The 24,001-nt window shown below is 39.3% G+C and overlaps 1 protein-coding gene and 1 pseudogene across 2 annotated transcripts in view; one reads left to right on the forward strand and one right to left on the reverse strand.

Annotated features, from left to right (window-relative positions):
- Positions 1-24,001, forward strand: part of GAB2 (GRB2 associated binding protein 2) — a 183,827-nt gene that overhangs the window by 46,709 nt on the left and 113,117 nt on the right. The gene's annotated exons all lie outside the window — the stretch shown is intronic.
- On the reverse strand, positions 21,763-22,298 carry LOC113269372 (60S ribosomal protein L17-like; annotated as a pseudogene).

The following is a 24,001-nucleotide window of genomic DNA, read 5'->3' on the forward strand; positions in this document are numbered from 1 at the left end:
TCGTTGTTTTTTGGGTTTTGGGTTTTTTGCCTAGAATAATAGACATAAAGCCCCTGCTTTGGGTATTTGAGGTGACAGAACTTTTCTGAATATCTTTCCAGATAGCAAGCCTAGTATAGAGCAGATGGAAATTAATCATATTAATAAGCAGTGTTAATCTGTTGATTGATCAGACAAACCAGCAAGGCAGCCGCTTAGATAGTGTTGCTGTTTGCGGACTTTCTGGTTGAAGAAAGAGGTCCAGCCATTTTTAGCAAGGAAGTTCTGAGGCAAGTGTCCACAGGTCGATGTAGCCAGTAAGTACTATGAGAAATAAACAAGGGGAAAATTAAGAATAAGAATATTCTGGGGTATTTTTTGAAGGAGGCCTTCACCTCCTTGATGTTTGCTCAGACCTGCTTAGCTAGAACTGGTTCCTCCTCAAGTCCTGTAGCACTTAGTTTATGATGCTTATATATGTAACCAGAAATCATGGTACTTTTTTTTTTAAAAGATTTTATTTACTTATTCGACAGAGATAGAGACAGCCAGCGAGAGAAGGAACACAAGCAGGGGGAGTGGGAGAGGAAGAAGCAGGCTCCCAGTGGAGGAGCCTGATGTGGGGCTCGATCCCATAACGCCGGGATCACGCCCTGAGCCGAAGGCAGATGCTTAACCGCTGTGCCACCCAGGTGCCCCCATGGTACATTTTCTAAGACAAAGTCATAAACTGGTATCTTTGGCCTGAATTCTATTCACAGAATATTTTGAACCGTTTTAATCAGTATAGATTATGAAAAGCTGAGAGATTTTACATAAAATTTCCAGCATCCAGATCTGGGAACACTGGGCCTAAATTTTTGCTTCACAGCCATTAGTTAGAAGCCGTTGGCCACTGCCCGCTTTAGCCAGAAGATAGGCTTTTTAGATTCTCTGTATTCTCTCCCCTCCCCCACCACAGAGTCACACATATATACACCTACTTGGCTCTTAACACCTCATGAACATATGCCCTCTGAATGCAGGATTTTTGTCTGTTTTGTTCACTCCTTTTTCCTCATGACCAGAGTGTTGTCTGGCACATAGTAGGTTAAAGAATATTATTTGATGGAAAGAACGAATTTTGACTCTTGGTCTAACTTTATGAAGGGGGCGAGGGAATGAGACAGAATTTTTTGATTTTCAGCCCTTCCAGAGAGGGATAATGTTCCCCTTTGCCCTTGAGGCATTGTATATGGCTTAGCATTATAATTTTAATTTATGACTTATTTGCTTTGTGGGATAGTAAGCTCGTTGGAGTCAGAGACCTGCCTTGTAATATTTTGTATCCTTAATAATACCTTGCACATAATAGATGCTTAAATATTCTTTGAATGATTGGCAGAATTTTTAAATTTCTCATGAAAAAGAACGTTGTGAATAAAGGCAGGGAGGTGGTAATGAGTATGTTCTAGTGGGGGATCACGAAATGGCCCACTTGAATTTCTTCTGCAGCTGTATTTTTTCCAGACTCGCAGCCCCAGTTATATTCTATTCACCATCCAGAAGGTTTTGGACAGTCCTACTCCTATTCTTTAGCAGCAGGATAAATTGCTCTCCTTTCCTCACTTTGCGTATACTCTTAGTACTTATACTCTACTGGAGAGCTTGTCTCCTACCACCAGTCTGTGATTTCCACATGGGTAAGAATTCTGTTTGGTTTGTTTTTGTATATCCTAACAGCAAATATTTATAGCATTTGTGCACAAACTCTGTATAAGCACTGTTCTTGGAATTCAGTAAATGTTTGAATTTAGTTGCATCGGTATTAGGAGTTGAATTAAAGCTTTTACACAGCTTTATAGTACATTTCTATATTGTCTCATTTGATCTCGAAATCAACTTTGAGAGCTGCAAAGGAGAAAATCAAAGCCAGAGAAACTGTGACCAGTGTAGAGTCACATGGCTAGAATGACTGAATATCCAGGCTGCCCTTTGCCGGTTAGTGGCTGAATGTTTGCTAAATTATGGTGCCTAGATAGAAGGGATAGAATTGTGGAAGACTTGTCATTCTTGGCTGAGCAGTTGGGACCTGTGTCTTGAAACAAGAGAAAGGGAAATGTTTCTTGATAACTTATTTTTGGATGAGGGCTCTTTGCCATCCAAGGCTTTATCCCCTCAATCTGGACAACAATAGCATTCCTTAGGGGGGTGAGAGCGATGATGAGTATTCATTAGTTTGCTTGCCTCACCCAGATTCCATTCCTACCTCCCAGAATTTTCCCTGTTTCCACCCAGCTCTTCAGTAACAATCAATTCCAATCAGTGGCTGTACTCCACTTTTTGGATCAAGGAATACCCCTCCCGGCGCCTGGGTGGCACAGCGGTTAAGCATCTGCCTTCGGCTCAGGGCGTGATCCCGGCGTTCTGGGATCGAGCCCCACATCAGGCTCCTCCGCTATGAGCCTGCTTCTTCCTCTCCCCCTCCCCCTGCTTGTGTTCCCTCTCTCGCTGGCTGTCTCTCTCTCTGTCGAATAAATAAATAAAATCTTTAAAAAAAAAAAAAAAAAAAAAAAAAAAAAAAAAAAAAGGAATACCCCTCCCTTCTCCGTCTTCCTCCTTAGGGCTTTGGATAGGAGCCCTTTAATTGCTGTGGACTAAAGAACTGGAGGCCAGCCCCTGCATACCGGGAATGCCAGTGGCTTTGTTCGCTGCTAGGGCACTGCATTAGCACCGCCTGCTAAATCCCAGAGCAGGTGGAGGAAATCTAATTAGCACTTAGTAAGCTAAGGCCCCTTGGAGAATTTCTGATAAAGAAAAGGTCAGCGCAAATGAGAAGGAACACTGATAGACTTGGTTTTCCGAGTGGGAACTTTCTGAAATGCACGGGGAATCGAATGAGCTAGATTCTAGTCTTTGCTTTACCAGTGGTTTTTGGCAAGTCCCTCTATTTATCTGAGGTTTCATTTTTCTTGTCTGTGTCTACTCCTTTGCTAAACCTTCTTTCCTAAACAAATACTTTTTAAGAGTGCAAGGGACCTCAGATCATCAATTCACTATCACCTGGGAAGTTTGTCCCAGCATTCACATATCCACATCTCACTCTGTATCTATCTCATAGATTTAGTAGACACATAGTAAATATGAATGGTTTGACAAATTTCCCAGGACAATTTGGTAATACCCTTGGTTTATGCTTTTTGGAGAACTTAGCCACAAACAGCAAGCTTAAGGCTACCACAGTGTTTCCTCTGCACACAGTAGTTGCTCAGCAGTATGCTTGGAGGGGGCTTTTCCTGGGCTGTCAAGTGGGGAGCTAGAAGTGGCATTCCGATTAGGAGAAGCAACAGAGAAAAGCACATTATAAACCACCCCAAACAGTAAACATTTTACAAAATGGGGTTGAGAGTTATTACTGGGTATGAAGTCAGCAGTAGTGAGTTGTGACCAGCATTTTTAAAAAAATGAAATAGAATAGAGAATAACACACATTGTATCCAATAAAGACATCTAATGAAACTTTTTTAAAAAATTTATTCATTTATTTTTTTGAGAGAGAGAGAGCAGGCAACCACATGAGCAGGTGGGGAGGGCAGAGGGAGAGGAGAAAGAGAATCCCAAGCAGGGTCCACACTCAGCTCAGTGCAGAGCCCGAAAGGGGGCTTGATCCCATAACCATGAGATCATGACCTGAGCTAAAACCAAGAGTCAGATGCTTAGCTGAGCCACTCACACACCCCCATCTAATGAAATATTTAAATTTATGAATACTGTACTGGAATTTTAAGAGAATTTCTTGTTGGACTGTTCAGAAGCCATCGATCTAGACAGGTCTCTATATTGGTCCCTGGGGAAGGAGTGTCGAGAAAGCATGTAAAAAGACACTAGGAGTGGAAGTTCTAGTCTTTACCCAAGCTGTTTGACTTTGAGCACATCACATTTTGTCCTGAATTTCATATTCTTCTTTCTCATTGCCCTTAATATCCTCTGCCTGACTTCACCCCACACCTGCATGGTAAAACTTAACTCAAATCTCCCTTCTTTAGCACCTGCCTGATTCTGAAATACAGTGGGTACTTAGAAAACATGTTAAATGGTTGAGAACTTTCCCTCAGATCTCCAGGTACTTTGTCAGGAAGGAGGTCTCCATTCAAACCTGTTTATAGCTTTTTAAAAGATATATTTCTGCTTCTCTTCTGCAGAATAGACACCGTTTTATTCTACTGTGTATTACCAGCACTTAACATATTGCCTAGTATATAATAGGTGCTTCATGAATGTTGGAATGAATAGTATCTTTAAAGAGACTGTGGACTCTGGGAAACAAACTGAGGGCTTCAGAGGGGAGGCGGGTGGGGGATTGGGATAGGCTGGTGATGGGTAGTAAGGAGGGCACATATTGCATGGTGCACTGGGTGTTACACGCAAATGATGAATCATGGAACATTGCATCAAAAACTGGGGATGTACTGTACGGTGACTAATATAACAAAATAAAAATTATTTAAAAAAATAAAGGTGTGTGATGTTCAATAATATACTCACTGAGCACTTATTATATACTTATATAAACTTAGTAGAACACTGAGCACGTGGTAGGTGCTGCGATAGACACAAATATGTGTAAAAGAACATTTTCCCTTGAGGAGCTCAGAGATTAAGGAATTGAAGCATAAGCGCATAGAGCTGCTGACAAAGCCATTAGTATTAGTGTCTGGCTATAATGGTCACTGTGCAGCTAATGTATAACTTCCCATTTCTGCATTTGTATGCTGGTCACCAAAACCAGACAGGAAGGATGTTTCTCCATTCTGATTTATTTTCTCAGGAAGTAAGTGAGAAACCTTGTTTCCAATATGGTGATCTAACAGTTCCAAAGTATGTTAATTTGAGGAGGCAAAAGGAGCCTCACCCTTTTTGTATCAATTACTAATACTATAGGAGGTTGTTTAAAATCTCCCATTTTGGTTATGGATTTGTCAGTGATGATAATTCTTTCAATGATAGTAATTCTTTATATATTTTGAGGCTTTATCTTAGAATTATGTATCTTCAGGACCTTTGAACCTCCTGTTTTCGCAAAGTGACCCCTTTGCCTTAATATAAGTCATATAGCTCTAGCACCATTCTTTTGAGTGGTATATATGCCTCATGTAGTTTTTTCCATCCTTTGACCTTCAGCCTACGTGTACTTTTATGTTTTAGGTATATCTTTTAATAATGGTATGTATCTAGATTGTGTTTTTGTTTAACCTGACAGTCTTTGTCTTTTAACTGAGGAGTTTAGGTAATTGATGTTTATTACAGTGAGACAATATTTGCTTTTTAACTGAATTTAATTGATTTACATTTATTGTAATTATGGAAATATTTAGATTTATTTCACATCGTGTTTTCTGTGTGTTTATGCCTTTTAGATTGAGTATTTCACTTTTTCTCCTTTTATGTTTACTTCTCTACTAATTTTTTTTTAAAGTCGGCAAGAACAATTTTAATAGAAGCACTTTATTTCTGCATGTTATGTTTATTCAGAAAACATTCATGGCGGGATTCCATATGACCCTTGAAGCAACTTCTTTTTCTTTTTAATTTTTAATTTTATTATGTTATGTTAGTCACCATACAGTACATCATTAGTTTTTGATATAGTGCTCCATGATTCATTGTTTGCATATCCTCTACTAATTTTGAAGTTATCCTCTGTTTACTTTCTTAACAGATATTCTACTATGCATACTTAAATTTTTTTGCTTTTATAAAAAGGTTTTATTTTTTTGAGAGAGAGAGAGAGCTCGCACATGCATGCAGACGCTCAAGTGGGGGTGGGGAGGGGTGGAGGGAGAGAGAGAAGCAGGCTTCCCAATAAGCAGGGAGCCTGATGTAGGTCTTGACCCCAGGACGCTGAAATCATGACCTGAGCCTAAGACAGATGCTTAACCAACTGAGCCACCCAGGCACACCTACTTACTAAAAATTTTTTTTAAGATTTTATATATTTGAGAGAGAAAAAGAGCATGAGTTGGGGGGAGGGGCAGAGGGAGAGGGAGAAGCAGACTCCCTACTGAGCAGGGAGCCTGATGCAGGCTCAATTTCAGGACCCTAGGATCCTGATCTGAGCTGAAGGTAGACGGTTAACTGATTGAGTCACCCAGGCACCCCATTAAATTTTTTAAATTTGTAATAGAGAATACATTCACATGGTTTCAATATCAAATATTTGAAAAGTATACCGTGAAGAGTATGACTTATATCTTTCTGCCCCATCTGCTCAATTCCAATCCGTGTGTACACACACACACACACACACACACACATGCGCGCGTTTTGGTCTACATATTTCAACATAGATTATAAATATGGATACAAATACGTATTCTCTTTATTTCATACAAATGGAATGGCAACATAAGGTACAACTTTCCCCATGTTTAGCTTTTTTCAGTTAATAATTTATCTTGATGCTCTTTCCATATTGGTACATGAAGACTTTCCTTTTTTTTTTTTAACAGCCAACTGATATTAATTAATGGAACCATCAATTAATGGAACCATAACAGAATGTCTTTGTTGATGGACATTTACATTGTTTTCCATCTTATTCTTTTAAACAGATCTGCAAAATGTATTAGTTTGTCTCTAGGTAAATTTCTAAAAAGAAATTGCTTGGTTAAAGGATAAGTACTATTATAATTTTAATATATTATATGTAATTTTGCCACTCTACCCTCCAGAGGGTTTATAATTATTTCTACTCCCACCAGCAGTGTATGAAAGTGTCTGTTTTCCCACAGTCTTGCCCACATAGTTATCAAACTTCTGGATTTTTGCCAGTCTAATGGAAATAGTATTTTAGTGCAGTTTTAATTTGTATTTCTTTTTTTGTAAACAATCTGTTCATATGCTTTGCTTATTTTTCCACAGGGTTGTTAGTCTTACTGATTTATAGGAACTCTAAGAGATTAGCCTTTTGTAATAGAAATTGCAGTTTTTAGCACAATATTTATGACTTCCAAACCCAGTTTATCATTTGTTTTCTTGCTTTGTGTGCATGTGTATGTGTGTGCACACTTGTATGTTTGTGTGTGCATTCACACTTGTGTGCTTATTAATGTTGCCATGCAGGATTTGTAGATTTTTGGGTAGCCACTCTAATCATTTTTCTTTTTTATGGCTTCTAAACATCATGAAATAGAATGAGTTTCCCACTCAGAAGTTATAAAAGAAACTGTACTATGCTTTATTCTATTACTTATATAGTTTCATTTTATATTATGGTTAAATCTCTGCTCTGTTTGAAATTTATTCTGATCTGTACTTAGAGGGACAGAGTCAACTTTGTCACAGTGTCATTTAAATCTCAAATGCTGTCTGAAATCTTTTTCCCACAATTCGAGATGCCACTAGTATCATAACCTAAGTATTTTATGCATTAGTACCCGTTTGTGGACTTAAGATATATTAAATTCCAGTAGTTGGTCTATCTATAGATCAAGGCAGCACACTTGATTTTAACTAATAAAGTTTTATAGTCTGTTTTATCATATAATTGCCCAAGTCTCCCCTTATTGCTATTCTGGTTTATTTTTCTGTATGAACCTTAGAACTGCCTTTCCTATTGGGGGAAAAATAAGTTGGTATTTTTACTGAATTCATGTTAAATTTATAAATTCACTTAGGGAGAATTGAGCTCTTTTATTAGCACATACATTTTAATTTGGCCTAAAGTCATACTCTTTCTGTATTAGTTTCCTGTGGTTACTGTGTGAAATTACTACAAATCTGTTGGCTTAAGACAAAAGAAATTTAATCTCTCACAGTTCTAGTGGCCAGTTCAAAACAAAGTGTCACAGGGCAGTTCTCCCTCTGCAGACTCTCGAGACAATTTTTCCTGTGCCTCTCCCAGTTTCTAGTTGCTCCAGATGCTTCTTGGCTTGTAGCTGTATCATTCCATTCAGTGCGTCCGTGATTGCATTGTCTCCTCCTCTTCTGTGTCTTCTCCTTTGGGTGTCTGTTCTCCCTCTATCTCTCCTTCAAAATAATAGATATTATTGCATTTAGAGACCACCTGCGTTATTAAGGATACATGCCTCCTCTCAAGAACTGTAACTTAGTCACATCTTTCGCCATATAAGATAAGATTCACAGGTTCCAAGGATTAGAATGTGAACATAGGTTTTGGGGGAGCCACAATTCAACACTCTCCTTCTGAATTATGTAAGAATTCATAGAATAGTTAATGTCCCATCACTTCTCTTGTGTTATTGTTGTCTAATATTTTCATTCTGTCTTGTTTCTTTATAACCACACAAATTAAGTAGTATTCTTGTTTCACACTGGCACTGTGCAGATTTCCCACAGAGTTATCGATATCTTTGCTCATCTTTGTTTCCTTTTAGTTCAGACATTCCATATGGGATCAGTTTCCTCCTTCCTCAGGTACATCCATTAGGATTGCCTTTAGCGATGGTCTGTATGTGGTAGTCTCTTTGTTTTCTCTGAAAATGGTTTTATTTTCCTTTCATTGTTGAAAGAATTTCATTAGCTATAGACTTCTGCATTGACAGTAAATATTTTCAAGATTTTAATTTTTAGAGCAGTTGTGGGTACACAGCAAAATCGAGGGGAAGGTATAGAGATTTTGCATATAACCCCTACCCCTACACATGCATATACTCCCCCATTATCATCATCCCCCACCAGAATGGTACATTTGTTAAAATTGCTGAGCCTGCATTGATATATCATGATTACGCAAAGTACATAGTGTATATTACGTACTCACTCTTGGTGGTGTACTTTCTGTGGGTTTGAACAGATGTATTAATGACATGTATCCATCATTATGATACCAAACAGAATATTTTCACTGCCCTGAAAATTCTCTGTGCTTCGTCTATTCATCTCATCCCTCTGTTCCCCAGCCTCTGGCAACCATTGACCTCTTTACTGTCTCCATAGTTTTATTTTTTCCAGAAGGTCATATAGTTGGAATCATACAGTATGGAGCCTTTTCAGATTGGCTTCTTTCATTTACTAATATTCATTTAAGATTCCTCTGTGTCTTTTCTGGTCTGATAGTTCTTTTTTTCTTGAGTTATATTTGACATAGCAACATTGTATAAGTTTAATGTGCACAACATAGCAATTTGATACGTTTATTTGCAATATGATTGCCGTAGTAGCATTAGCTAACACCTCTATCTTGTCACATATTGTTGTTTCTTCTAGTGTTGGGAATAGTCCCTGTCTTTTAAGTGCTGAATAATATTTCACTGTCTGAATGTACCATAATTTATTTGTCTATTCACCTACTGAAGGACATCTTGGTTGCTTCCAGGTTTTGGCAGTTGTAAATAAAGCTGCTATAAATATCATCGTGCAGGTTTTTATGTGGACATAAGTTTGGGTATGTAAACTCCTTTGGGTAAATTCCACCTCCTTTGGGTAAATTCCAAAAGAGCATGATAACTGGATCATATACTTAAAGTATGTTTAATTTCCTAAGAAACCACCAAACTGTTTTCCAAAATGGCTTACCATTTTGCATTTCCATGGTCATTGGTACCATTGGTATCATTTTGCATCCCATGGTCAATGGTACCATGTACCATTTTGCATTCCCACCATCAGTGAATGAGAATTCCTGTTGGCACTACCTCACCAGCATTTGGTGTTGTCAGTGTTCTGAATTTTGGCTGTTGTCGTAGGTGTGTAGTGTTATCTTGTTTTAATTTGCATTCCCTGATGACATATGATGTGGAGCATCTTGTCATATGCTTATTTGCCATTTGTATATCTTCTTTAGTGAGGCGTTTGTTAAGGTGTTTGGCCCATTTTAAAAATCAGGGTATTTATTTCCTTATTGTTGAGGGGTTTTCTTACTGTATTTTTATTTTATTAAGTTTTTTATTTTAATTCCAGTATAGTTAACATACAGTGTTATATTAATTTCAGGTGTACAGTGTCATGATTCAGCAATTCTATACATTACTCAGTGCTCATCGTGATAAGTGTACTCTTAATCCACTTAATACCCATCACCTGTTTCACCCATCCCCGACCTCCTTTTGGGTAATCATCAGTTTGTTCTCTATAGATAAGTGTCTGCTTCTTGGCTCACCTATCTCTCCTTTTTTTTCCTCTTTGCCCATTTGTTTCTTAAATTCCACATGAGTGAAATCATACGATGTTTGTCTTTCTCTGATTTATTTCTCCTAACATTATATCCTCCATCCATGTTGTTACAGCAGGATTTCATTCTTTTTTTATGGCTGAATCATATTCCATTGTGTATGTGTATGTATGTATGTGTGTATATATATATATATATATATATATATATATATATATATATATATATATATGCCACATCTTCTTTATCCTTTCATCAGTCAGTGGACACTTAGGCTGCTTCCATAATTTGGCTATTGTAAATAATGCTGCAATAAACATAGGGGTGCATGTATCCTTTTGAATTAGTGTTTTTTCACTCTTTGGGTAAATACCAGTAGTGGGATTACTAGATCATAGAGTAGTTCTATTTTTAATTTTTGAGGAACCTCCATACTATTTTCCACAGTGGCTGCACCAGTTTACATTCCCACCCACAGTGCAAGAGGATTCCTCCCCCTGCTCACATCCTTGCCAACACTTGTTTCTTGTGTTTTTGATTTTAGCCATTCTGACAGGTGTGAGGTGATATCTCATTGTAGTTTTGATTTGCATTTCCCTGATGATGAGTGATGTTGAGCATGTTTTCATGTGTCTGTTGGCCACCTGTCTGTCTGCTTTGGAAATATGTCTGTTCGTGTCTTCTGCCCATTTTTTAATTGGATTGTGTGTTTGTTTGTTTGTGTTGAGTTGTAGGAGTTATTTATATATTTTGGGCACTAACCCTTTATTGGATATGTCATTTGCAAATGTCGTCCCTCATTCACTAGGTTGTCTTTTAGTTTCTGGTTGTTGCCAGATAGTGAATTCTTGTCTCACATTTTTTTCTTTTAGTATTTTAAATCTATCCCTTCACTACCTTCTGGCCTCCATGATTTCTCATGATAAATCAGCTATTAATCATATTGAAGATCTTTTGTGTACAAGAAGTTTCTTTGTCTTTAAATAGTTTGATTTTTAATGTGTCTCAATGCGGATCTTTTTTTTTCCTTTGCCGTACAACTTTTTTGATGTAGTCCCAGTAGTTTATAGTATATTTTTGCTCCTTACCCTCAGGAGACATATCTAGAAAGGTATTGCTACCTTTCTTACTGCCTGTGCTCTCTTCTAGGATTTTTAAGGACCTAGGTGTGAGACCTGAAACCATAATCTCTTTTGAATTTACTTTTGTGTATATTGTAAGAAAGTGGTCCAGTTTCATTCTTTTGCATGTGGCTGTCCAGTTTTCCCAATACCATTTGTGGAAGAGACTGTGTTTTTCCCATTGCATATTCTTTCCTCCTTTGATGTCAATTGACCATATGATTGTGGGTTATTGTTGAATTTTAAGAGTTCCTTTGTATATTTGTCAGATGAATGTGTTAGAAATATTTTCTCCCAGTCTGTGGCTTGTCTTCTTATTCTCTTGACGGTTCTTTTTTCTTAGCATATTGAAAATATATTCTATAGTCTTCTAGATCTTGCTGTTGAAAAGTCAGCTGATAGTCTAATTGTTATTCTTTTGTTGGTAATCTCTCTGCTTCTCTTTTAATATCTTCATTTTTGTCTTCAGTGTTCTTAAGTTTCATTACAATATGTTGTTTTATTTCGTTTCATCCTGCTTGACACTTGCTGAACTTCCTGGATATGAAGTTTAGGGTTCTATCAGTGATTCTGGAAAAATTCTCAGCCATTAGCTGTTTGAATAATGCTTTCCTCCATCTTCTCTAATCTCATTCTTGAACTTCAGTTAAAAGATTAGATATATTTTAATTTTATTAAAATTATATTTTAATTAATATTTTAATACCCTCTTATTGTATCATCCATGTCTCTTAAACTCTCATATTTTTCAGATCTTTATTTCTTGATCACCTTCTATGGAATTTTTTTGGATCGGTCTTCCAATTCACTATTTTTTTTTTAGCTATATCTAATCTGTTTAACCTGGTCCATTGACTTTTTCATTTTAATTTTAATTTCATTTCTGAAAGTTCTGTTTGTTTTCAAATGCACTTTGTTCTTTTTTTATACTCTCTTACTCCTTGCTAATTTTTTCAAGCCTCTCTTTTAAATCTTAAAATATAATAATCATAGACATTTTATATTCCATTTCTAATTCCAGTATCTGAAGCCTTTGAGGATCTGATTTTGCTGTCTGTTTTCCCTGGTTATCATTCATGTGGCTTATTTCTGGGTGTGTGTTTTTTGTTTTGTTTTTAAGGTCTAATGTTTTTTTAGGACTTTACCTGTAGAAATTATATGAGGCCCTGAATTAAGTTTTTATTCCACCAGAAAGGATGAGGAGTTGCTTCTGCCAATAGCCTGAAGACATTACTAACTGGACTACATTTAGATCTTCACTTGAGGTTGCATGGATTTGGTCACAAACCAGCTTTTAGTTAGAGATTCTAAGTAGAGACATTTTTCCTTTTCTGCTGGCTAAAAGAGGACAGTTTCTTTGTGGTCCCTTTCAGTGCTACAGGTTTATTTGTGGTTCATCTCTGCACTGAAGGTATAATCCATTGGTACCCCAAGTTTATAAGGGGTTTCATAAAAGATTGCCGGTCCCCAGGCTTTACCTTCTTTAACCACACCCAAGCAGTCATTACAGTGGTCACCAATGTTTGTTACATAGCCAAAGGAAAAAGACTGGCTTAATGTTCTCTTTCCAAGATTTCTGCTTTCATGTAATTACTTTTTATTGTGATAAAATATACACGACATAAAATTTACCGTTGAAACTTGAAGTGTGCAATAGGTATGTTCACATTGTTGTGTAACCATCACCACCATCTTCAGAACTTTTTCAACTCAACCTGAAATTCTGTACCTATTACACAATAACTTCCCATTGTCACACCCTATCCCAGCCCCTGGAAGCCACCATTCTCCTTTTGGTCTCTATGATTTTGACCACTCTAGGTACTCCATGTAAGTGGAATCATAGAGAATTTGCCCTTATGTGTCTGGCTTATGTCACTTAGTATAATGTCTTCAAAGTTCAACCATGTTGTAGAATGTACCAGAACTGCCTTTCTTAATATGGCTGAATAATCCACTGTATGTATAAATCATATTTTCTTTATGCTTTCACTGTTGATGAACACTTGGGTTGTTCCCACCTGCTTTCATTTAATTTTTGTTTTGTGCAGCTTCCTTACTTTCTTGACAGCTCAGCATAATGCATTTTAAAAATTATTTTTTAGGAATATTTTATTTAGCTTTTTAAATTATTTTCTTAGGGAGGGTTCATCTCAATTATCTAGTCTGCCTTACTCCTGGAAACCAAAGTCTCATACCATTTATATGAAGACCAGGAGACAACTGCAGAGAACACAGTTTTTACATTTTACATCTTTTGGATGCTAGAAAGGGAAGATTCTGAGATATGCAACAAATTAATATATAGTTTTATATGTTTTAATTCTTCCCTTGAGGTCTGGTAGGTAATTTTCTTCCTTATTTGTGAGAAGACCTTTAGACTGTCATAAGAAAACTCATCTCTTTCTTGCAGAATTTGGCATTCTTAGCATGCTGTTTGTTCCAACCTCCACCCACCCCTGCATGCCCCAATGTCCAGTAGTAGCATTTGAGATTTGTATAAAGATATCAAAATCATTGAGTGCTTGAACTGAAAGGGTCTAATTCTAATCCCTCTCTCCTGTCTTGGAATAGTAGTAGCATTTGAAATTTGTATAAAGATACCAAAATCATAGACTGCTTGAACTGAAAGGGTATGATTCTAATCCCTCTCACTGACTTTTTTTTTTTTTTTTAGATTTTATTTATTTATTTGACAGAGAGACAGCCAGTGAGAGAGGGAACACAGGCAGGGAGAGTGGGAAAGGAAGAAGCAGACTCCCAGTGGAGGAGCCTGATGTGGGGCTCGGTCCCAGGACCCCGGGATCACTCCCTGAGCCAAAGGCAGACGCTTAAGGACTGAGCCACCCAGGTGCCCCTCTCACTGTGTCTTGATCACAAGTTGGCCAGGGTTAAGGGACTGGCTCAGGGCCATAGGAGTCTGTGACAGCTAGAACTTTGGTTGCCTTGCTTCTGTCCCAGTATACCGTGTACTTCTGTGTCCTTTCTCCCTTTGGGAAGACTTCCTGTGATCTATTAGTGAGTTCTGAGCTTGGTCTTTTGAAAAGTTGCTATGGATGTTGATGACGATGATTTGACACTGATACATGGGTCAGAGCAGAGACAGAAATCCTCATCTGATTAACTGCCTGAAGACCAAATAGAGTTGGCCTTCCAAATTTTACTCCACTCCTGTGTGCCCTATTCATAGAGTCTTAGATAAGAAAATGTTAGAGCTAGAGGAACTTTTCCGATCACTCAGTCCAGTCCCATATTGCCTACAGGGACATTTGAGGATCCTCTCCCTGGGAGCTTTGCTGTTCTTTACAGAGAAGAAACTGAAACCTAAAAGACGCAGATGATTTCCCCCAAGGTCATATAAGGTGTTCATAGCAAAGCCAGAGCTGTATGTCCTAATTCCCCTTCCAGTGGAGGATTTCCCTCACACTAATGAATTTAACTTCACTCCAGGTCTTCAACTGTGCTCTTCTTTCATGGCCTGTGTTTTAAGATTGTGAAATGTCTTAAGGGTGGTTTGCCTTTGAGAATAAGCCAGAACCCGAAGGGTTAATAGGAATTGAACAGTGAAGTGGGAGCCCTTTCTCCTCTCCCCAACTGGGGAGCTGCTGGGCTGTTTCACTTGCACCGCATGTGTTCCATTCTGGTATAATGATGTAATTACCAGTAATGCTGCTAGAGTAGTGGTGGAGAGGCAGCATTAAGGAAAAGACTAGCCCAGTTCTCTCCTAAGAGCCATTTCAGCCTACTTCAGTCTATTAGATTGAAGATGCTGGAAGGCGAATGGCTTCAGCAGAGGAAAAGGTCAGATTTAAAAGCTTTTCTGGGCATGGTATTTATTGTTGCTTTTTTGACCTTCAGAAAAGTCCCCTGTGTGTTTGTCCTTGATTCTTGCCTTTCCCATTAATGCTTGAAAGCTGCATTGCTGGCTAGGCCAGGTCTTTGGCATAGATGGTTTCATATGCAGTGTTATTTGAGAAGGCATAGTCCCCATCCAGATTACCAGGCCTGTTGTCTTTCATACCACCATTATAGCATCAAAAGTCTTTTTCACTCTTGAATATTTTAGTTATCAAAATCTCTGTGCTGATATATATAATATATATATATACACACATATACATGTATATAATGTATATAATATATAAATATAAATTATAATCATATTGTGTATGTAATATATATGTAAAATATATTGTAAAAATACAGGGATGCCTGGACTCAGTTGGTTAAGTGTCTGCCTTCGGCTCAGGTCATGATCCTGGGGTCTTGGGATCAAGCCACACATCGGGGCTCCCTGCTCAGCCGGAAGTCTGCTTCTCCTTCTGCCTGCCCCTCACCCTCGCTCGTGCTCTCTCTCTCTTTCTCTCTCAAAATAAATAAAATCTTTTTAAAAAATACATACATGCATATATATGCACACTCTTCTACAAATATGCTTAGATCCAAACAATTTGAGATAATACTTTAAAATACAGAAGAATAAGAAATAGGACCTAGTGCCTTGGGCAGATCACTTAACCTTTCTGTGCCCCTCTTCTGAAACATACAGCCTGGTGATTAGGAGGAGGTAATCATGGTCTTGGAAACATGACGGACTCTTTGCAAAAGTTTTCCTCTTTGGGGAAGAAGCCATCATTCTTTCAGGAATATCACATACCTGCTGGACCCCAGGCACTGAGCTGGTGTATACTATGGGACATACACAGTCGGAAGATGTCAGCTCTTTTTTGTTAATTTGATGAACATAAAGGAAAACATTGGTTAGAACTGCAGAAAAGTGGCTTTGATATAGGTTATAGGAAGGCACAAAAAAGTTTTGCTTACTGCATTGCTTCTCCAAGTGCAATGCCTGGATCAGTAGCATCAGAGTCCTATAGGTACCTGTTAGAGGTGCAAATTCTCATGCCCCAACCTAGGCCTACTGGACCTTAAAATTCTAGGGGTTGAAGCCTATAATCTGTGTTTTACCAGGCCTTCTAGTGATTCTGATGCATGCTGAAGTTTGAGAACCACTGCTTATTTTATGACTTAGGACTGGGAGCCATTTGATAACGTAAGAAGCCTTATGTTTATCTAGGGCTGCAATGTCCAATACAGTAGCCACTAGCCACAGGTGGCTATTTAAATTTGAATAAATTAAAACTAAGTAAAATTATAAATCCAGTTTCTTGTCTACACTGGCCACGTCACAAATGCTCAGTAGACACATGTGGCTGTGGCTGCATTTCTGTCACCACAGTCATTAAATAATGCTGAGCTCAGAGCAGTGGTCCTCAAATTCTAGCATGAATCAGGTCACTTGGAGAACTTAGTAAAACACAAAGTGCCAGGGGCGCCGGGCTGACTCAGTTGGTGGAGCTTGCATTGCTTGATCTCAGGGTTTGTGAGTTCAAGTCCCGTGTTGGGTGTACAGATTACTTAAAAATAAAAATATCTTTAAAATAAAAACACAACAACAAAACACAAATTGCTGGACTCCATTGCAAGAATTTCTGATTCAGTAGGTCTGGTATTAGACTAGAGAAATTATCCTTACAAGTTTCTGAGTTATGCTGATGCTGCAGGTCCAGGGAGCACGCTTTGAGAACTGGTGATCTAGAGTAAGGATTCTTGACCTGTAAACCTCCTAAAATTGAAGGTAAAATATTGCATATATCCATGTAATAAAAGTTACAGGATATAGGGCCAATAGTTTTAATCTGGTTCTCAAGTGGGTCAGCAGATCGATCAGTCAGGAATATTTGTAGCTACATTTTTTTTTAAGATTTTATTTATTTATGTGACAGAGAGACAGCCAGCGAGAGAGGGAACACAGCAGAGGAGTGAGAGAGGAAGAAGCAGGCTCCCAGCAGAGAAGCCCGATGTGGGACTCCATCCCGGAACGCCGGGATCACGCCCTGAGCCGAAGGCAGACGCTTAACGACTGAGCTACCCAGGCGCCCCTATTTGTAGCTACATTTAACAGAAATAAGAAATAAGTAACAGTGACTTAAATGACAAGGACACTGATGTTCACTTAACAAACTAAGAGGGAGGTAGTTTCAGGGTTCTTTCATTGGCTTAATCATGTCACCAAGAAAACCAGGCGCTTTGCCTCTCCTTTATAGAACTCCTTACGGGTTTTTTGAGTCAGAACTGGATTACACCTCTGGCCCAATCCTGGCAAAAGGAAATTGGTCTGCGTAATTGCTTTAGACAATTGTAATTCAACCCCTGGGGCTGGGGTGGGGGGGATTACCCCACCTCCACCCCCAAACCTGGAGCCTCTACCAGTTCTCTGAACAAATATCAGTTCTATAACAAGGTATAAGGAGAGAAATGGCTATTGAGTTGATGGATCTGTGTCCATCTCTGCGAGTGACCTGGAAAACATTAGGAACATCTAGTCTGCATCTTTTCAGCTTATCATACGCTTTCAGCTTTGCTAGACACAAGTAGGGCCTGGACATGCTCAGCTGTGAAGATCTGCTTGGCTGCATCCTCTCATACCTTAGGATAGGTCTGTAAAGCAGTTCTGCTTGTAATGGGGATGAGGTGGGGTGGAATTTAAAAACCTGATCCAGGCCTCTGGGAATCAGCATGAAGTCAGCCTGAAAGCTAGCCCCCCTCTGACTTTGGCCCCCAGTTCTAAGAAGAGCTCTTGCCTGGTTGCTTTTAGCCAAGTCCCTGCCTTGCACTTTGATTCTGTAGGGATTCCCATTGTTCTTTTTTTCTCACTAGTCCTCTGAGGACTTGAGTGCTGTCCTGAATTTTGGGACCAAACACTTGGATTCTGCTGCCAGACTGCGTGCCTGGATCCTGCTTGTCTCCTCCCATCAATATGCTTCAGATGCTCTGCTAAGTAAGGAGACCATGTCTTAAGATGTGCAGTTTGAGTCGTCCATATAGAAATGATAAGCAAAGCCCTGGGAATTAATGAGATCATTGAAGGAGACATAAGGGGGGGAAAAAGCTGAGAGCACGCACCCCAGCCTCCTGAAAATAATTAAGGGCATGATCGTTTGTGTTTTTATCTATAAACTCCACAAATCCGTAGACCTACCTGTCACACACAAACCAACACACATCAGTAGACCTAGTAGTGTTCCTTATGGCCGTGGGCGTCCAAAGAGGTTCCTGATGAAAGGGATGATGGCAGCTGGGCTGGCAAAACTCTCCCTCTATGTCCCCTACCCCCCAGAGCAGTTTTGCTTTAATTTATTTTTTTTGTATTATGGTTCTGCACAACATTCTGTATGTCAAAATAAAGGGTTCCACTTCTTTTAAAAAGCTGGGGGGAGGGGCGGCAGGCGGGGCACACACTAACTGATGTCAAGTTGCCTTCCAACACGGACACTGAGCTCCAGAGCTGGAAGCTAGGAACAGGTACTAAGCTGTAAACATGTGAAGCAGAAGTGTTGTACGTGGCTGTTTTAGGAGCAGGAACTCTGACCCCTTTGTTCTCCCATGGTTTGGGGCTGACAGTCGCCTCAGTCAACAGCTGGATACAGTGCACAATTGTTTGCAGCAGAAGTCCTGCAAGTCTGCTTCCTCTCAAAGCTTCTTCCGTAACTTCCCTGCCCCCATCCTCCCAGGACAGAAGTGGACACAAGGGGAGAATGTTTCAGTTCCCCTGCAGGGTTGTGGGTCTTCCTTTCACACCCTGTTCAGAACGTCTAGGGAATTTTTACTTTCCAAAGTTGCTTACCAGAAACGACTTGGCCGAGTGTGGTCTGGGGGTGGATGCCCTATTAAAGGAGCACAAAAGCACGTGGCCCTGTGACTTCTTACCGTGTGTGAAGAGGGAGCAAGGGAGCTTTAGTAAAGCTGCAGTTCAAGCTAAATCAGGAAAGGAAATGAAGAACAACCAAAAACGCGGCAGATTGCGTTAGGGCATTTAATCCTTGACTCTCAATAACACGCACTCAGGGTTATGACCGAATTTCAGTATGGGTTTGTATATCCCTTTTTAAAGTTTTTATTTGGTATGATAGTATCCTAATACGCCGAAGCTGCCTGTTTTTATAATAAAGTATAAATTTCAGAAAGGGAAGCTTGGCTGCTGGGGAATAAACAGGCAGTGGAGCAATTTTCAAAGAGGAAATGCATGAGAATCTGAGGGTTTAGGGGGAAGATTATTTTTGGTTATAAATGGAGGGCCTTTGTTAAAAGTTGAAAAACATGATCAGTAAAATCTTACGAGGCCTGGAGAGGGACAGTGACCTGACAGAGGCTCAAAGTCGATTATACGAAGTTAATCCCAGAACCCAGGTGTCTTTATGCTCTGTCCACAGTGTTGGTCCCTACCCTGAGCTGGTCCCCTCCAGATCCTGGTTTCCCATGGCCCATTTTCTGCAGCCCAGGCCACCTTCTTGATCTGTTGGCTTGGCTTCAGGGGAGATGGGCTACAGCTGGTCTGAAATAGGAAGACTGTAAATTTATTTAAACTTTCAGCATGACCCATTTGCCTCACTTTTTCCACTGTGATGAATGAAAACGTAGACAAGAAAATGTTTCACAAGATGGACAACTCAAAGAGAATAAGGAAAATGCAGAACAAGGAAGTGTACAGTTTGTTTTTGCTTTTAAAAAGAAGCATATTTACAGAACTTCTTGATTTTTTTTTTTTTTTTTTTTTTTTTTTTACCTCTGTCATCTGTGACCCATTCGTCTGTTCAGCCAAGATATTTTGGCTTTTTTTCCCTGGGAAACCAGTGGGTGGGTGAATATGGAGGAGCCAAGAGTTAACAAAATACCAGCAGATGCTGGGCTGAGTGAGAGGATTCTCTCTGGCCTCACAAGCAGAGGCGTATCCCATTTCCCATCCTCCCAGCATCCTTTCAAAAAGACTGCTAAAACTCCCCTCCTTGAGAGGATTTCCCACTCTTGATGAAGGAAATCTTCAGGAACACTTCCTGTCTCAGGGCCATCATGGCTTTGCCTTTCTGAGGATGCCCTAAGCACTGTAGGAAATAATAGCATTGTCTTTGAAGTCAGGCTTACTGTTTTGAGTCCAGGTCTGTGGTTGAATCCAAATCTACTGCTTACATCTGGATGGCTTTTGATGAATTTCTTAAACTTTCTGAACCTGTTTCCTCATCTGTAAAAGAGATATTAGTGCTTATCTCATCAGATTTGTTAGAACTAAATAAGATAATGTGTATAAGTGCCTCACACATTGCCAAACACCTGATTGATACTCACTAAACTGTAAGGCTTTTGTAATATCACCCCCTTACGAACAGCCTCCTGTTATCTCTGTGACTAGGAAGTGGGCAATAGTAGCTTTTTCTTTCTTTTCTTTTCTTTCTTTCTTTCTTTCTTTCCTTCTTTCTTTCCTTCTTTCTTTCTTTCTTTCTTTCTTTCTTTCTTTCTTTCTTTCTTTCTTACTTTCATTCATTCATTCTTTCTTTTTTTTCTTTTTTTGAGACAGAGCACATGAGCATGGAGGGGTGCAGGGAAGAGGGAGAGGGAGAGAGAGAATCCTAAGCAGACTCCACACCCAACAGGGAGCCCGATGCAGGACTCCATCTCAGAACCCTGAGATCATGACCTGAGCTGAAATCAAGAGTCAGACGCTTAACCAACTGAGCCACCCAGGTACCCCAATAGTAGCTTTTTAACTTGATGCTAGTGGCAGTAGGAGAGGCAAAGTGAATTAAATGTTTTTCCTTATCAACTTTGAGGAATACGTACACACAATAAATCTGTTTAAATTCAGTGAGTTTGTCAGTCGCTGTGCCCATGAAATGACTACTGTAGTCATACAGAACATTTCTCTTAGTCCCAAAAGATTCCTCTTGTCTCTTTACAGTCTGTCCCTTCCTTTGCCCTCAGCCTCAGGCAAGCATTCATCTGTTGTCAGATGAGTTTGCATTTTATATAAATAGAATTATATAATATGCACACTTTTGGTCTGGCTTCTTTCAGCATAACGATTTTTAGATGTGTCCATGTTGGTGCATGGATCCTTTTTATCACTGGGTAGAATTCCAGTATATGGCTATACTACCTATTGATGGACATGGGTTTGTTGGTTTTTGTTTGTTAGTTTGTTTTTTTTCAATTTCTGGCTATTTTCTTTTTTTCTTTTTTTAATTAATTTATTTGTAGCAGGGGGAGGATAGAAGGAGAGGGAGAGAGAGAATCTCAAGCAGACTCCCCACTGAGCGCAGAGCCCAATGTGGGGCTTGATCTCAGGACCCTGAGATCATGACCTAAGCTGAAATCAAGAGTTGGACACTCAACCGACTAAGCCATCCTCCAGGTGCCCCAAGTTTCTGACTATTTTAAATACAGCTGATATGAACATTCATTTGTACATGTTTGTGTGGATGTATGTTTTTTCATTTCTCTTGTATAAATACCAAGGAGTCAATGGCTGGGTCATATGGTAATTGTTAAACTTTTTAAGCAAATGCCAATTTCTTTTCCAAACTGGCTGTACCATTTTACATTCCCAGCATCAGCGTGTGAGATTTTCACTTGCTTTGCATTCTCATCAACACTTAGTAAGGTCAGGCTTTCTTTTTTTCCCCTTCTCCTTTAATTTACATTTATCTTATGCAGAATTTACTCCCAGACCATGAGTTTTTCATTCTTCAGTTTCTTCTAGGATATCTTTTTCTTCTGTGCAACCTCCTCTTCTGGTTTAGGAACAGTCTGCTCTTTTCAGTAAGGAGCATCTCAGTGTGGCAGGGAGTCATGTGTGGGTTAATCCAGCCACGAGCCCTGTAAGTTCTGTGCCGCATCTTGGGGGCTTTGATCACCTGGATGTGCTCCATGACAGAGAATCTACATCTAAAGCCCTGAGTTCAGCATTACTCTCAGCATTTTTAAGCATGTGCAGTAAAACTTCAGCACTCCTCTTGGGCCACCGACCCTGTGTCCAGCCCCACAGTTTGGCTGGGGCACACCTACCCACTCCAGCATTGGAGCGACGGAATGGCACACATTGCTTCTGCAAAGTGACATCCTTCACCTACTTGGTGGCTTTTCAGATAGGCGTACCTTTGGTGGCCTGGGCAGTTTCACATGCATTCTTACAGTTGGCACGAAGACTTGCATGGTTTTGTAGGGTTTTCTGGGTCAAGTGAATAGCGAACCATTTTCAGAGGTCACCTCAGGCTTTTTATGGGAGGAGCGGAGTTGTAAGAATTTTCTCCATGGTCTGGATACTAGCTTTTTATAAGGTAGAAATATCTGTAATTTTTCTGCTAGTCTGTGAAAACATGTATTTTCTTCCAGTCTGGCTTCCCTTTTCATTTTCTTTAATGGTGCCATTTGAGGAGCAAAAGCTTTGAATTTTGATGGTCTATTTATTGTATTTTTCCCTTATGATAATGTTTTTTGTTTTTCTGCCTCACGGTCACAAAGACTTTTCTGTTATATGTTTTCTAAGAACTGTTAGTTTTAGCTTTTACACTTAGATCTATGATCTATTTCAAGTTAATTTTTGTATATGGTATGAGGTAAGGGTTAATATGGAAATTGTCTTTTGACTGTCTTATGTATCAGAAACTCTATTTAATTCTCAATAAATAAGTGTTCTCAGGTAGGTAATTATCCCTCATTTTAATGGTTAGGAAAATAAGTCTCAGAAAAACTAGCTTGTTCAAGTCATACAACCAAGATTCACACCCATGATGGCCCAACATCCTGTATACTTTCTACCCTATTATACTGGCATTTTGTTTTCAACATTGAATAAGAATCTATATTTTAGGGGGCGCCTGGGTGGCACAGCGGTTAAGCCTCTGCCTTCGGCTCAGGGCATGATCCCGGCGTTATGGGATCGAGCCCCACATCAGGCTCTTCCGCTGTGAGCCTGCTTCTTCCTCTCCCACTCCCCCTGCTTGTGTTCCCTCTCTCGCTGGCTGTCTCTATCTCTGTCGAATAAATAAATAAAATCTTTAAAAAAAAAAAGAATCTATATTTTAAAAGCCCAGCTGTAACTTTGAAAAGGTTATAAAATATCCCATTGTCAGGACACTCTAATCTCTGCGCACAACCTTACGACATTAACTATAGCAGGGATATTTGAACTAGGGCCTGGGGCTCCAGGTTAGGCCATTTGCTTAGGTCTGTATTTCAGAAGCTATAAATACAAATGTCTTGGTGCTCTCTTGACAAGAAGCCTTATTCTGAGTTCTTCCATTTTACAGCTGGTTCATCAGAAATATGAAGTTAAGTGCCTGGCCACACACACAGTTAATCCTTAAGAGCACCCAGCTGGATAGCCAAGTCTCACTGTGTTTTGCTTGAATTTTTGTATTTGGAAAACAAATAGTGAGTCAGTCTCCCTTCTCTCCCTCTCTCTTCTTTACTACGCCTTCTGGATTCTCTTAGATGCTTTGGTCACATTAGGTAAATATCTTTTCCCTAAAACATCCTTTGAGCTGTGACAGAATAATGAGAGAGAAGTCCCCTAATTTCTGATACTTAATGCCCCCCTACCCCTTTGAAAGAAAGGTCTGTTTAAAACTCTTCACTTTTGTTAGAAGAGTCTGAGTCTTATTCAGTAGGACCATTTTGTTTCTTTAAAAAAATACGGGAGCGATTGTAAAGATAAGAGGTGTACCTCTCTGTTCTTGCTTTTCAACAATGTAGCTTGGTAGATTCACTCCTTTTTCTTCCTTAGTTTCTGTGAGGCTGTATGGTGTAGGGGGACGAGCACTGAGTTTTGGAGTAAGAAGTTTGTGAGTTTGAATCCCAGGTCCAGTATTTACATAGTCAGCAAATCACTCAATCTCTAAGAAGTTTAACTTCCTTTTCCTTGTCTGTAAAGTGGACATGACACGTACCCTATGGA

This window comes from Ursus arctos, unplaced genomic scaffold, assembly GCF_023065955.2.
Source record: "Ursus arctos isolate Adak ecotype North America unplaced genomic scaffold, UrsArc2.0 scaffold_22, whole genome shotgun sequence".
NCBI lineage: Eukaryota > Metazoa > Chordata > Mammalia > Carnivora > Ursidae > Ursus > Ursus arctos.